Source organism: Saccostrea echinata, unplaced genomic scaffold, assembly GCF_033153115.1.
Source record: "Saccostrea echinata isolate AGI-Se365-2 ecotype Australia unplaced genomic scaffold, CSIRO_AGI_Sech_v1 ptg000054l, whole genome shotgun sequence".
NCBI classification, from domain to species: domain Eukaryota; kingdom Metazoa; phylum Mollusca; class Bivalvia; order Ostreida; family Ostreidae; genus Saccostrea; species Saccostrea echinata.
This window is the reverse complement of record NW_026889803.1, coordinates 58,609,765-58,627,064: the sequence shown is the minus strand read 5'-3', so window position 1 is coordinate 58,627,064 and position 17,300 is coordinate 58,609,765. Positions and strand designations below refer to the sequence as shown.

General features: G+C 33.9%; 1 pseudogene; it reads right to left on the bottom strand.

Annotated features, from left to right (window-relative positions):
• Positions 1-2,804: 2,804 nt before the first annotated feature.
• On the bottom strand, positions 2,805-7,121 carry LOC133206111 (uncharacterized; annotated as a pseudogene).
• Between the last annotated feature and the right edge of the window lie 10,179 nt (positions 7,122-17,300).

Sequence of the window (17,300 nt, the reverse complement as noted above, 5' to 3'; positions counted from 1 at the left end):
ATTGCATTTCTAATCTGCACAAAGAAGGCTTTAATATGCCATCAATATTGTGCTATTTTTCACTTGTATATAGTGAATGTTTCGCATACAACGACGCCGTGGAAATGAAAGGTCTTATGTGGAATTTTGGTACTTTACAGGAGGCAATAAAAATTGTTTTTCAAAGAATATATTACATGACTGTGGACCTTAAGTTGAAGGGTGTTTTATTTTCTTTTTATAATGCAAGAAAACACATTTTTAATCCAATTCATGCATGAAAATAGTTAATACAAGCAAATATTTTACAGATACGACCTTTTAGTATTTTATATCAATACAGATATGAATTGTCGTAACTGCCACTTACGACCTTATTGTTGAAAGATTACGCAATAAAACAACTAGTTGTAGGTCGTAAGTGGCACTTCCGACGTTTTGAACATCTTATTAAAACAGGCATTTATATAGAAATTTTTATTAAAAGTAGAGATACCAAAAGGTAATTACCCTAAAACACTAGAAATAATAATTCAAACCATTTTGAGATTCCCATTTTATTTGAGTGAAATACGATCGGAAATTTGTAAATGTAAAAATACAATGTACATTTCAAACTTTAGCATACATTAACATTGAAGGAAAGTACATAAAGAACATAATCAATCTGAAAAAAAAAAATGAATATGATAGAAATGTCACAATTGCATCATTGTACTGTGGAATATTTATATGTCATTTCAATGATACAGGAGACAATAAAAACTGTCCACTCATCCGCTTCGGGTTCATCTTAAAAATTTGGTTGTAAAAGAGTGCTGTCTCTGATTTTATGTGACAGTCCAAAGTAAAGGGTTTGATACTTTCAATTCATGGTATGAGAACATGTATTCTTTTTCTTGTGTTACATGAACTTTTTGTTCTCTCGAAAAACCATACAGGGGATCCAAAACCTTTTGAGGAATTTTATCTTTGATTATAGTCCAGTAAGGTATAGTGTCGAGTGAAATGGTTTTTCCATAATATGGAACAGTAGTGTATCTTACTCCATTCTCAAAATTATAATATTATATTACCAAAATCCTCATTTTGGTTGTTGTATCTTCAGAAGTCTTAAATAATTACAAGTGATGATTCCGATTTGAAAGTTTGTTATACAATATGGCATACACTACTGTAGCCCTTTTCACAAAAAATCTTAAGTTTTTGCGTAAGATTTTAACTTAAGAATCTCTTACGACAAATCTTAAGTGCGTTTCATGAACGCATTCGTAGCAGATTGAACTTAAGATTTTACTTACGACAGACTTCATCCCTAGCAACGACTTAAACATGCTTTATAATCCTTAACTAAGTGGGTGAAAATAAAAATAAAACTTAGTTTTCAACATTTGTCAGCATAACAAACATTATTAACAACAAATATCGAATGCAATCGTTTGTGAAGCAAGTAAGTTTGAAATCTGACGTCACAGACACCAGTCTGACGTAAAAGTAGGTCATACGAAAATCTTAAGTGAAACTTACATCGTAAATATTTTGTAGTGATTTTATTTAATTTTTCGACAGTGATTGTGAAAAAAATAAAAAATATTATTGGAAGTTGCTTCAAAAAGTTCAGTTTAACGTGTATTTTGGTTTTTGCGGTTATATTTTTACAATAAAATTGGTTTTAAAATACTTAAAGCTATCGCGCAAGAATATAAAGCGTTATGCGTATTACATGCGATACGGTGTCGGCACTATTTCTCTTCTCTACTAATATCTCAATTCCATATATAAGACGTTTGGTCATCGTCACGGGCTGATGCACACTGACCTAAAAGGCCTAGTGTATACATTGATAGGTATGTCAAACCTGTACTGTCTATGGGGATTTCTATTTCATTCAAGTAATACAAAATGTAACACTAATCGTAAATCAGAAATGAGTAAAAATAATAATTAGTAAAAAAATAAATAAAATCAGGATTGAGTAAATAATGTTTTGACACACACTAATAACTTACACGTTATTACAATCGAACTGCAGTGAGAGACACACATCGAACACTACGAAAGTGGACAATTTGTGGAGACAGTACAAGTTTGATGGATCCAACGGTAAGTAGAAATAAGCATAAAAACGATCAGAATAAAGTATCCAAATTCTTTTACGAAATACATCCAGAACACATTCACGCCCTTCCGACATGTTGACAAGTCACTTGACAATCCAGTTTTGCTAAAAATAGATAACATAATTTCCATTTTCGTGCGCATGCCTCTCAATGGGATCGGTTATTATTGACCATTTTCCTGATGATTGCATTTTATCTTTGAAAAAAAGTAATAATATATAAAAGCAGGATTCACCGCATTGTAAGGTGTGGTTTTAAATGTTACTTATGTAGTTGTAATTGATTTTTACCAAGATCCTGTTAGCTACAGATTTGAAGAAAAATTGAGTAAAAAAAAATATTGGAGGTTATATAAAAATATTTGTAGGCCTCCTTTTTTCCTAACTAATATGAAAAAGGACAAAACACATATGTACACGTATATTGAAGTTGTATTTTTCTTGATCAAAATAAAGCTTTTCTTCATTAAAAAAAATTAGATAGTACAAACATCAAAAAGTTTCCAACAAATATGTACAACTTGTACTGTTATTACACATGTAAAATATTTCTTCCATATATGTACGAAAATAACGCCATACAAAATCCATAATAACTAATGTTTGACAGAAACCTACAGCACAAAACATGTACATACCGTTTTTCTTCATACAAAAAAAAAAAAAAAAACAAAAAAACAAAAACAAAAAAAAAACACACCCAATAATTTAAATGGTAATTATAAATGCATGACCTGATATATACGTGTATTTAAGAGAAATAAGTTTTTACAAAATAAGCTGTTTGATACTCTCTCTCTCTCTCTTCCAGGCTTATTGATAATGTATTTTATCTGCTTTCATAGATAAATTGTTGTGCATGCCAAAATAGAGGGCAGTGCAAAAGTTGTGTATGCAGGAGAAGGGGCTGCACAAACTGTAGAAATGCTAAGTGCCAATTCAGGGAAGCAGAAGGAAATCCACAACAATCCAGGTTTCACCCTTATGCCAACAATAGCAGAAGGAATTCAAGAGGAGGAGATGGTGTCCCTTCTCTTAATCAAATGCTGGAAGATAGAGCTAGACCTGAAAATAACAGAGACCAGGGTCAGGCAGTTAGTTTGCAGGTACACCAAAATTATACAAGAATCAACGGACACAGAACTAAATTCCACACTTTATGCATCTGTGTCTTTATTATTTTAAACATGAAAATTGTTCATTATTGCAGAACGCCATTACCTCCATGCCAGAGGCGGAGTTGCGTGCAAGAGTATCAGTTGCGGAGACACTGCTTCCTGACGTACTGGCCCCATACCTCTTGGAAACAAGTGGATTTTGTTCGGGTAACTTCAGTGTTGCCTCATGGTGTTGTTGTGGGAGGTGTACCGTTTTCTCTGACCCACGGATGAACATCTGCTGTGGTCATCCCCACTGCATCACCACGAGGCCAGAATTTCGCAACCTATGTCTCAGACATGATGTTATTGAGATTGCGAACATTCTGAACTGGAGTTTCCGAACAAATCTTGATCCTAGTTTCAGAGCCAGTACGTTCAGGAACCAGGCATACCGCAATTTTGTACTCTGGCAGCATGGGCGGTTAGGAGCAGGAAGGCGAGTTGTAGTACCATCCTGTGTCTGTCGTCAGATACGACTTCGATTTCCTGAAGTCAATCCTGTGGACTATAAGGGCTATGAGTCTTTATACTCTGATTCAGATTAAAAGAGAAATGTTACTTACCACAAGTTTTTCTTTTTTTTCTGCTGTTTAAAAGTTCCTTAGATGACGGTGTAGTTTCTCCAGAGAGATTAGTAGCGATTTGATCCAATGTTTTTGCTTGTAAACTTTTCGTATATGCTTCTCTTCGGGCGCCATATGTTTGTCTCAAACAACTTGCAATGAGATCTAAAAAAAATTGTACTGAATAATTTAGTTATATCTTTACAGTGATAGATTTTTACCACCCCCCACCCCCCACCCCAAAAAAAGGAGGGGGAAGAATAAATACAACCTGTATGTATAAACAAATTCAGAAAGAATACGGCAAGTTTATAAGGCAATGCATACTTTATTAATTTCATTACCCCCCCCCCACCCCCTAGTTTTTAACATAACATATGAAAAAAATATCTTATTTACGTACCAGGAATATAAGTATAACATTTAGCTACTCGTCTATCATAAGCAACCCACTGCTTCGTTTTACGAGAAAATTGTACGACAGGGACACTGGTTCCATCCTTTGCTTGCTGAATCTCTCTGTCCAGATGGTGATTATAGTCGATGACAGCAAGTTGGTTCCTGATGACGTAGGAGTCAAATCCAAATGACACTTGTTTTGGACAGTAGTGCAGGAGAGTGTGGGAATAGAAATTTTCAATTGCCCACGTTTGTCTACAGGTAGTGTAATAATTGAAGTTTCCAGTAAACTCCTTATTTACGACGATTTTTCTATATATAGAAATAAAAAAAAAATTCATGATTTCTAATGATCTGTACTGTAATTGTTTGTATAGATAGTAAAAAGAGCGTACGTCTGTTCACTAACTTCAATAAATAATAAATACGTACCGAAATTCTGTGTAAGTAGATGAATTCTTAGAAAGTCACTTTTCCATACTTGTATTTGTGTCTTTAGCATGATTACATCTATAAGTTTACAATTAAATAGATAAAATCGCAATTTTTTTTAAAACAGTTCAAAATAGTTTCATTGGATATGTTTTCATAATGCATGGTTACCTGCCACCAGACCATTCATGCTCGTTTGTAACATGGTGCAGTATTTTAAACCATTTTTTAACCAGTTTTTGGGCATCCCCACCGCACGAACTACAGCAATACCAGAAGTGGTTTACAGTAGGGCGGATCCATGGTAATAGACTGCGATGGGCAGCTTTCTTTGCAGCATCCCCCAACATATATGCAAGCTTCTTAGCTTTATGCCAAATATCCAAACTGTGGCGAATGTGTTTAAACCTATCCGATTCTAAAATGACAATCAAATTTTATTGGAACGTGTATATACTTTTATCTGATTATGAATAGATAATATATACCAGATAATTCCAGTAAAGTATTATAAATTATTACTTAGCAAAGCAATGATCGTTCTGCTGGCATCAGAAACGATTTCCCAAATCACCAATGGATAATGGTATATAACCTTCTCCAGTCCCCTCTCAACCAACAACTTTTCCATTTTTGGACTGTATCTCTGTACTTCCCTGGAGTCTGCAACATCTAAGTGCACAATCAACCGACTTTCGCAGTCCATAAACACTGAAGTTGCTTTGTTAGCGGAAAATCCTGCAAGACAATTCACGGCTTTTACTGCTGTCATGACAGACATATCCTCATGCGCGGATCTAGGGGGGGGGGGGGGTCCGGACCCCCTGGAATTTGCAGAGTTATTAAATTTATATACTAAACCAAGTAAAAAGTGACCTTGGACCCCCCTTAGAAAACGCAGACCCCCCTCGAAAACGCGGACCTGTGTCAAGTTGGTACGAAAAGTCAAATGTAAGAAGTCAACCACTAACACCCCCCCCCCCCCCCTCAAGAAATATAGGTTTTTCACGTTTGGGCGGCGAGTTTACCTTTTTTTTTTTTTTTTTTTTTTTTGCTTGTCAACAAATTTCTGGGTTGGATTTTTTTTGACTGGGGTGGAATCCCCCCCCCCCCCCTGGAAAAAATTCCTGGATCCGCGCATGATCCTAGTAGTACCAGTAGGTGGGTGGGGACTGTTCCCTTCATTTTTCTTTCATTTCTCTATTGTCAAAATTTTTCAGTTTTTTCTCAAATACCCCCCCCCCCCCTTTCTATTTGAAAAAGCTGTAACATACTTGTATAAAAAAATCACTATTTTTTTAAATAACAGATTACTGTTTATTCAGTATATCTAAAACCTGACATTCATTTAGCTATTAGAGTAAATATCTCCTGTACCTGGTGAGTCATATCGGACGTCAACTGCTAGGCTCAATGGCTTGCTTGCTAATTTTTTATGCACATTAGTCAGATGTTTTTCAAAAAAACTGTTTATTGCCTCCTGCAAAGAGAGTAATATCTAGTTTGTCTACTTTGAATTTCCTTTTTAATTGCAAATATTATTGATTGAAAATTTAAAAAAAAAATTACCTTATACAGAAGTTGATGATGGTAAAATGCACGGGAACACCCTGTTACTAAGTTTATAAACTTCGCTCCGGTGGCAAACTTACTCCAAGACGCGCCAGATAACAGTACCATCAATTGTATTAGCAGCGCCACCAGACTCTTCCCACCATAAAAAGGGGTCGAAATCCATTTGTTCTTGTGGGAATTCTATTTTTCAAAAATGTATAAAATCAACTTTCATCCAAAATTATTACAAAATCATTGAGATGATCAGATAAGTGTAAGTTTATACCCCACCCCTTTTCCTGTCTTGTATATTCGTGCAATAAAAGAATTTCTTCAATTTACTTTCCTCCACCTAATGCTATTTTTATGAACCCTTCTGTTCTACTTTTGTTTATCCTTTGTAAAATAGACCAGGATTGTTTTTTTAAAGTGTACATGTATTTTTTTTTATAATCATCTTATACATTTTAAATTCTTTTATAATATGTACGGATCTCAAATTGGTCAATGCAAAACGTAGTTATGTCTAATAATCAATTTACTTTTTAAAAAATTCATTCTATTGCATTTTATTTTCATTTTTTTCTTCTTTTTTTACAGAATAAGATTAGTCAGTGAACTATTTCGTTTCTAATTGATGTCAGACACCTCTCGTATATAAATGTTTTGATCAATGGAAATATCACACAAAGATGATTGGAAACCTGGATTTGTTTTTTTCTTTTTTGTATACATACAACGCAGAGGTACTGGTATTTTATACCAGCAGCAATCTTCTCCCCTTCTTGTATGGTAGAATTATCAATGCGCTCTCCACACTCTGAACACGTTGATCTTTCTATAAGGTAGAGAATTTCCCTTTCGCCGACGATAAACCTCCTGTCCTTTACAAGATGGATTTCCTCGTCTTGCTCGTTTCTCCTTCAAACATAAATGAGTAATGTAGCGTATATAAATATAGATAAAGGTTTTATAAGCGCTTTTGATTATGTGGCGCAGAGAGAGAGAGAGAAAGGGGGGGGGGCTCATACTCGTGCCATATAGCTTCATCTGCGTCGTTTTCTCCCTCTGTATCTACATCTTCTGGATCCATGGTCTCGTTTGCATCATCGTCACCAAATATTTCTCGTAGTAATTTTTCCACTGTACTTTCACATTCCTACGTATACATGCATATTTTTATTGAGAATAATAGAGTTATTAACGATGAAAGAATATAATTTGAGAGATATTGAACCTTTATTTCCTTAAAAAATGACTACATGCATACATATGAATATTTTTATTTCACACAAATTCTTTATAAGGCATAAAGTGCATGGATTGTTCCAAAAAGTATTTAATCCATTTTCCCGCTTCATATAATAATGATAGTACAGAAGCTACTTTTTTTGTAGAAATTGATTTTTTAAAAAAATCATAGTACATGAAAAGGGCGAAGAAATGATTATAATATAGATGAATTCATACACTGTAATCAATCAGATGCAGGATGATTTTTGTTTGTTTGTTTCTTTTGTTTTTTTTCTACACACAATGACTACAAAGTTATATCATTTTACATCTTTTCAAAGTGGTTCAGGGTTGGTGGCCTTCTTTTTTTTTTTTTAAATGAAATTGAAACTCTGACAGAGATCCTTTTTCAGAGGGCAGCCCATAAAAAAAATAATAAAAATAATAAAAATAAAAATTATCACCTCTGTATCTGAAGTCTCTTCCTCAGATTCCATCATGTTCACAGAAACCTTTATAAATAAAAGTGATTGAAATTCTACACAAATTCAGGTGTCCAAGCTTATGCTTTATTTCGACATCTGATATTTGTACGTTTAAATTGTACGCTTTTATATATATATATATATATATATATATATATATATATATATATATATATATATATATATATATATATATATATATATATATATATATAAGTGAAATTTCCTCAAATATACCGGCTTACATTTTGCCTATTAACCCCATTGAAGAATGAAAGAAAGGCAAGAATTCATCTGAAAACATGCACCCTCACATTCATGTAATATATATAAATCTGCCCCCCCCCCCCCCCCGGAGTTCTGCAGAATATCATACAGACTAGTTAAAATGTGTAGAACATAAAAGACAGACAGACCATTTTCTCTTTGTTTTAAATACTTCTTGCAAAACCTTTAAATAATTAGCAGGAGGATGTATTTGAATTATTGAATATATTCATTGAATAAAAAAAATAATAACCGATCCTTTTGAGAGGCATGCGCACGAAAATGGAAAAAATTATGTTATCTATTTTTAGCAAAACTGGATTGTCAAGTGACTTGTCAACATGTCGGAAGGGCGTGAATGTGCTCTGGATGTATTTCGTAAAAGAATTTGGATACTTTATTCTGATCGTTTTTATGCTTATTTCTACTTACCGTTGGATCCATCAAACTTGTACTGTCTCCACAAATTGTCCACTTTCGTAGTGTTCGATGTGTGTCTCTCACTGCAGTTCGATTGTAATAACGTGTAAGTTATTAGTGTGTGTCAAAACATTATTTACTCAATCCTGATTTTATTTATTTTTTTTACTAATTATTATTTTTATTCATTTCTGATTTACGATTAGTGTTACATTTTGTATTACTTGAATGAAATAGAAATCCCCATAGACAGTACAGGTTTGACATACCTATCAATGTATACACTAGGCCTTTTAGGTCAGTGTGCATCAGCCCGTGACGATGACCAAACGTCTTATATATGGAATTGAGATATTAGTAGAGAAGAGAAATAGTGCCGACACCGTATCGCATGTAATACGCATAACGCTTTATATTCTTGCGCGATAGCTTTAAGAGAGGGTTGGGGCTCTCGTAAAGTTACGACAGATTTTGCACTTATGACTTTCTTAAGAATTTTTGTGAAAATGATTTTTATCGTAAAAAAGAACATAAAACAATTTGGTTTACATATGAAAAACTAGATTTCTATTGATCCTTAGCAAATTATGGCTGCCCTTTTCCCCTGTGTTATAGTCCAAGACATTTAAAACACCATTTGTTTTCAATTCCTGTGAAGTTATATAAATTTCACTTGCAGTCAGTTTTGCTATATTTATTGATACTTTCTCTCTGTTAAAATTATCTGTGTGAAAAGAGACTGAGTATAGTATTTTGCTATAATAAATTTTCCTTTAGATACTAGTCCCCCCCCCCCCCCAACTTTTTGCTGCCATAAGGTCGAGGGACTGTAAATTACGGGAAAGTAAACTAGTTTTTGTTTTTGCTTGTCAGACTATTTTGGGAAGTTGTCCCCCCTTCCCCATCCACTATTTGGTCAGTTAAGGTTTTTTTTAGGGTTTTTGTTTTGTTTTGTTTTTTTGGCTTGTCAATTTTATTGGGAAGTTGCCCTCTCCCACTTTTGAAACCTTTGCTACTGGCCTGATAGACGTTTATGGCCGATTAACAAACGGGTTGACTTCAGAAGTCTCTAAAACATCAAATAATTCTTCCTATTTTAAAAGTTGTAAGGCACTTTTGCTATATGTCCAAAAATTTCTTGCATGTACACTATTTAAATCACTGGCTTAAAAAAAAAGGATAAAGACGCAGCTTAATTAACCGGCAGATAGACATTGCAAACAATTCTCTCTCTCTCTCTCTCTCTCTCTCCCTCTAGTATAAGCGAAAATAAAAAGAATTTCCACATAATGTACCTTGTCAATTCCTCTAAAAGACATTTGAAAGATTTAATGAGAACAACTGATCATAGCTATGTCTTCAATTTACCTCAGGTGAGCATTTTGATCCACCGCCCTCTTGATTTATAAATTCATGATTTTTTTTTTTACCTAAAAAAATATATCCTTAATAAAATCTGCAAGGGGTCATTATTTTACGTGGGTCATTTTTTTTCACGTAGGGAATGCAGATTTTAAGAGTGATGCCAACTTTTTTCTACAGGTAAAAGGATCATTTTTCGACGTTGAATAATGACCGGGAGTCATTTTTCGACGTCGAAAAATGACCCTCTGTCATTATTCTACGGGGGTCATTATTCGTCTTTGCACCGGCATTGAATGAGTTTCGGTAACTGAGGAGGACCAAAATCGAAATCTACAGTTTTATTTCTGCCATTTAAAATTTTTCTTACCGTAACAACTTATACCTTGGCTAAAGATGGCTCAGGACAGTTTTTGAACTCTCCGGAATTGAGAACATTTAGAGGAACATTTTTCAAGTTTTATTTGAAAGAATCTGATCTGAATGTTTCAAGTGATGAGCATTTTGCAACTGCATCTTTGATCAATGAATCTTTATGATATTAATCTTGATATTGTTTGACCACTATAAAATTTAGTCAAAATTGGTACCAGGTTATGGCTACAGTAGATAATTTGAATAAAATTTACTACATGTTCTTGAGGTTAATATTATGAAAAAGATTTTATATTTATTGAGCACTTCCAGAAAGTTTCAACTATAGCAATTGGTATACTAGAAATATACTTATATTACTGATTGAACTAAGATGTCTTGATGTTTGTGACCAACACTTTAAATATGCTATCCTTTGGAGAGCCGAAAGGCGACGTGTTGTGGAAATATGAAGATAACGATTCATCGATACTCTGATGAGAGATAACTCTTAATGACATAAATATCTATTATTCCTTTATAAAAAATATCAAGTTGAAGTGTCTTTTTTGTCCATTTTTGCCCTGTAAGCTAAGCTATAATTATTTGTATTTTACTTAACAAATACATTTCTTTTGGAAAATCATAAGACTTAAAGAAACATTTTATATGAGTGAGCAGAGGGTTCATGAACATTCAGCTCAAAATACAGATTTTGAGCAGTGCAAACAGGTCCTCTAAAAACATTAAAGGAGAGATCAGGCCACTTCCTAGCATCCTTTAGGATAATGTAAAGGATAAGGAGCCATTTTATGTAATGAGCCTGAGGCAAGGATAAAAGATTCCGGGATTTCCCACCCAAATAGTTTGTGTTGTTACAAACATTCCAATTATGCGGAGTTATGCCTTATATACGACAAATACTCAGAAAGTACATACTTCATACAGATATTTTAACTTTTTCAAAAATTTTCTGCACTTTTTGTGTTTCAGGCTGTTTGTTTGGTCCAGTAATCTTTGATCCCAATATCATTCGACTTGCATTAACTTAATTGAGTCGGTTTTGTCGGAATTATATTTCCAACAAGATATAAAAAGTCATTGAGAGGAAGATTGAACTTTTACTCAAGTTTAAATTTCGAGCTTATTTAGCCTCTGGTTTAAATTTAACTTTAAATTGTAGATGTGGTGACGTGTCGAAATCATCCCTGTAAACACGGAACCTGTACTGATATCAGTGGAACATTTACCTGTACCTGTGACAAGGGTTACACAGGAACAGTCTGTGATACACGTAATTATTTTTCAGCTTGAACACATTTTAAAGCTGATTTTGGTTATGTATAGATTTTTACATGAGCAACTTTTGAGACTGTTACTTCATCAGTTTACAGTATAACAAATTCTTTCTTTTTTAATCATAGAATAAATTATTTAAAAACATTTTAATATAAGCTACACTATGGAATGCCTATATCAGGACCAATATCTGCATGCAAATTGCTTTTTTTAAATATTATCAGCAGTGAGTGTATTTCCAAAAAAATATTTAAAGTTAATGAACATTTTAGATTCGACCATAACCAAGCCTGCAACTGCATCTCCATTCAAATCTTTAGGAGTGATCTTGGGTTTGACAGCTCTAGGCGTCATCTTTGTCGTCACTGCTATCGTCATTATCGTCTGCTGTTTGTGTTGTCCGTGGATATGCTCTTGTAATAAAAGGGACAGCAAGGAAGAAAACGACAGGCATGTCAGAGATGGACATACTAACAGCAGAATTGCCCCATTATGATGATACGTATTTCATTACGTATTAGTAATACGTTATAAGTCTTATATTAGGCTCCTCTTCTCTGTAAGCATCATAGTCACATATGGCAATTGATATCCTCAATGTGATTTTCAGAAAATAAATGAAAAAATGCAAATGTCAGTGTAAACATTTTCGGATGTTTTATGAGAGAGATATAGAGACAATAATAAAAGCTGAAAATAACAAGTAAAATTGATGCAAAGCATGTCCAAGTTAAAAAATTGTCAAATCGATTACATCGTACCCTTTTTCAGAAGCCAGTATGACCAGATTAAAAGAATAAGATTTTAATGCGTCAAAAGAATTGATGGTCAGTTACTGAGAAAAAGGGAAATCAAAATTTTCAATTTTCACAATAATTCATATTTTCAATGTAACTGGTGTCTTTTGAAGAAGGGACAATTGTAACAAACCTCATCATGTATACGTATAGCCATGATATTTTACTGGGGAAAAATTTGGCTTTGGGGGAAATCACACTCTCTATCTACTACACATAGCAGGATTACCCCCCGGAAAATTGACTCTGATATAGGATTTTGTAGGGAAAATCCCACTCTAGAGTCATTTTTCTGTGGGGGAAAATCCTGCTCAAGAGCCAAGTTTACGGGGGGGGGGGGGGTCATACTATAAAGCCAGTTCTCCGGGGGGAGCCTACTTTACAAGACTGGTGTTGTAGAGTAGGATTTCCTCCATAGCCAATTTTCTCCCTAGAATCTGTACTCTAGAGTAGAATTTCCTCCGAGGGGAAATCTCACACTATAGCCAAATTCTCCCTCTTTATTTCTCAGAGTAGGATTTCCCTTCTATTATTAATGGTTAAATCATATCGACAATATTGTGGCAAAAGTTTATATGAAAGTCTAATGATTTTATAATAAAAATAAGTGTTTTCGACTCAAGAATTGTCGAATTTTGTAGAAAACCCTAAAAAAAATATATAGTATTTCAAAATCATTTGTGGTAAATTTTAAAATTAATCGCTCAAAAAATCACAAGACTTGATGTCTCGACGCCCTCTTTCGGCGTAGCGGTATGAGTTTTAAAATTATATCAGGGCACTTTTAGTGATTTGATAAATTTGTTTGCCCTCTAAAGGCCCAGTATTTCAGCATAAATATGTTCTTTTGACCCTAGCGATGCAATATTGGATTTGAGAGCAGAGAGAAAATACTAAATACTCTCTCAAAGTTTTGCAAAATTATTAGAAAATGACGCATTTTTTGTAACATTTTCCCCAAGACTTGATATTGACAGTGGCCATTGTATATATTTTACTTAGCTATTTGACGTTTACTAAGTTTTATAAATATATATAGTTTTTGTCACTTTAGTTAGAACTATTTTCAGATCTCAATTGCGAAATTTTTTAGTTTAATGGTATTCTTGTGCCTCATTTTGAATTTACATTTTCAATCTCTAGAGGAAAAAGTGTGTTTTTTATTTGCTTAAAACAAAGAATCATCACTTTCAACAAAAAAAAATCAAGTAAAAAATCATGAATATTATTTTTCAACATTATACAATTTATGTTTATCTTATTGTCACCAATCGTTTTGAAAAATAAGCCTGGTTCCTTAAATAATTCATGTTGTTTGTATTCATTTTAGGTACCTTATCAATTTATGCAAGTAAACATAATTGTTTGTATTTTGTGATAAAATTTGAGTACAAATAAACAGATATTCATTTTTTACAACAAACCAGAAACTCTTTCACAAGTCTAGAATATTCTTCATTTGCAATGGTTGTGGGTATTTTATTCAAAATTGCAAAACATTATGAATTACCTGAAATTTCGTTTCTATTTTCATCGATTATAGACACATTTTCTTCTTCATCTTTAACAGTACACCCACATACAACTTAACAATTTGGTTTACACACACAAAACTCTTCAGAAATTAAAAAAAAAAGTCAAAACTTTTTTGTCATAGCATTGTCTCAATGGCGGCCCATAATAAATTGTTATTCATAAAGACATATTTACGCTACTTGGAAAATAATGATAAACTCAATGTTTTGTATCCTTAATACATATATAAATAAGGAAAAACATTTTCTAAAAACTTGAATTTGAGCATTTGACAATTAAGTACCCTGCCACAACGACAATACATGTTCACATAACTAAAGTAGAAAGTTTTGTCATGATCAAGATATTAAAAGGCTCCGTTCCGTATAATGATACTTGCGAAGAATATGTATATTCTTTTTCTATTTTTTTTAATTGTGGAAATAAAGATTGCGATATGAGTAAAAATGTTATTCGTATCTTATCGTATTCGTTATCGTATCTTCATCAGTAAACAAATTTGCCATACCAATTATACCCAAATAATCACTCTTGTGAAATAATACCGTAATAAACACTACAGTCTCGTTTGAAGTCACCGTTCTGGTAGCTCAGTTGGTAGAGCGCTCGCTCCGTGATCGGATCTCGGCCGCGACTGACCTAAGTCGATAAAAAAGGGTAGTAGCTGTTCTTTCGCCATGCGCTCGGCACTTTGAAGTGAAAGTTGCGGGTCCTTCGTATGAGACCTTAAAAACCGAGGCCTGTCACGGCAGGCGTTGGCACGATAAAGATCCCTCACTGCTCCTCAATGACCCTGAGTGCCAAGTAAAGGTCAAAATTTGAAGCCCTTCACCGGTATATGGTGACGTCTCTATATGAGTGAAAAATTCTCGAATGGGACGTAAAACAACATACAATCAATCAATCGTTTGAAGTCATCTTTTTGCAAGTTTTTCGGTCGATACAATGACCTTGTCAGCACATACAACCTATCATTGAGTCAAATGCTGACTGACGTTTTTCATACTTATTGTTAGGCCATTACTTATACACTGAACTGTCTACGAATTTTTCCGGTTTTTGTTTCCCGATCAAGACAAGGAGCACACGGCGGGTGTGACCGGTCGGCAGGGGATGCTTACTCCTCCAGAGTACCTGATCCCACCTCTAATTTTTGAGGTCCGTGTTTGCTCTGCTCCAAATTTGAATCGTTTCATTGGAATTTTGAGATTGAATACTGTTCGTTATCTTCTTATTTCATTTTGTCAAAACTCAAAATTTGTGTACACTTTTGTCTGAGAAATCCCAAGATGTTACTCCAAATGAGTTTAAAAAGCCCAGAGTTTCCACGAAGACAATATCCCAAGGCATGATGGACGTCTCCCTTTTGACCTCCAATGCCACTCAGCTTCGGACAGCTCTACTGCATCCCAATTATGAATTCTACTGGCCATTAGTGTGTCTGATAATTGTATCAATGACCCTGCAGGTGGTGACCAGAGTGGTCATGCTTCGGGCGGATTATCTTAAACACCAGGACTCTTGTAAGAGGAAACAGGTTCAGTTCCTTGATCTTGTGTTATTGTCCTTTATCACCGTGACAAATGCCCTTATTTCAGCTTTTAATGTTTCACCACATGAATAAATCACCATAGGAGTTGGCAATTTTATCAGTAAATGTGTAATATAGTCAAAATAAGTAAAATCCTAGCCTTGAGCTTCCGCTCACGAAGGGAATGCATAGTGACTTCACAAGTCAGCTACATGTACTGCGCTGAAATTTGCCTTGACCTCCAGCACAAATGACGAAACTCACGTAAAGCAACTTAATTCTGTCCTAACTCTCAGGAAAAACAACCCCAGTAGCTCTACTCAGGAAAAACAACCCCAGTAGCTCTACATCGGTACTTTACCCAGATTTCTATCAACGTTCGATTTCTATTTATCAAATAACCATTTAGTGAGACATACGTAGCGAAAAGGCAAGCATTTCAAAAAAAAAAATATTGTAAACATTTTACGGATATGAAAAAATGTAAAAGTACAATATTTGCAACAATAATTAAAAGATAATTGAATGTCATCTAATCAAAGGCAATCTTGGCTTTGTTTTTAAGTGTAAAGGCTTAAAAACAAAGGGAGGTAATTACTATCATTTGTTAAACTTTTTCATATTACTATATTATCTTATCTCAAAACATAGTTTTGACCGTTCAAAATTATTCAGTTAAAATGTAACAGTCTCTTCAAAAAATCAGATTTACAGTGCTACAGCATGTTCGAGATGTGGTGTAAATCAAATGTCGATTCTCAAAAACTTTTTTAAAAAATTTAAATTCACAATTTTTTTTCAAGTAAGTAACATCAAAACGCAGGACTTTTCTACACTTTATACAACCATTCCTCACGATAGATTAAAAACTAGGCTTTTTGATATTGTTAAAAAACTGCTTCTTCAATAAAATAAAAAAAAATAATGCAGAAGTGTTTATGCTTATGAAGAATGCATAAAGATTAAATTTATAGTTCTATTAAAAAGAAGATGATTGATGTTTGACTGGCAGTTGTATCTACGACGCTTTGTTCCTATTGTGGAACGTAAACTTAAAAGCCTGATATCACTAAATGAAAGGATTTGGACATTGCATGATTAATGGTAAATCAATTTTCATAATAAGACTAACATACATTTTTTAGGTTGAATATTGACACAGTAATACCGTTCACTTTAATAACTGACAACCGGTTCTTACTTTTTTAAAATGCTTCTTTCATCTCATTAATATCCATTAATTCACATACCTGATGTTTTGAAAGAATTTATCTTTATGTCCTTTCTACCAAACTTTGATAAGGTACTAAAGGTAGATTGATTGCACATTCAATTCACTCGAGAGAACTCAGCAACTTCTGTCCCACTTGAATCCCGAATTACCACACGCATTCTTTTAAAATTCAAACTCACTATTTTGCAAATATATAAAGAAACTTTATTAAAGCTCCACTTCGATGAAGAGATGCGTTATTTCACCACAAGTTCTTTTCGTGTTGTTCTTATTTTCTACATTCATGTCATTGCATTTATTTTTTTAAGCCTAGGCCTATGATGTTTGGCCTGCAGGTGTATATAGTACAAACCACAAATGTACCTCAAGATAAAACAAAACCGCTATGTCATGTCTCGATGCAGAGTAAAAAAGAATACATTTTTTGCCAATAATCTTTATGTAACCGAGTTAGAATAGAAGATTATTGTTGAGCCAAATGCGAACTCAGTGCAAAGAGTCTTTTACGAACAGGCGGAGAGGTAAAAGTGTTTGCTCTAGAGCCGTGGCGTAAAGAGTTGATCCTTACGTCGCGGG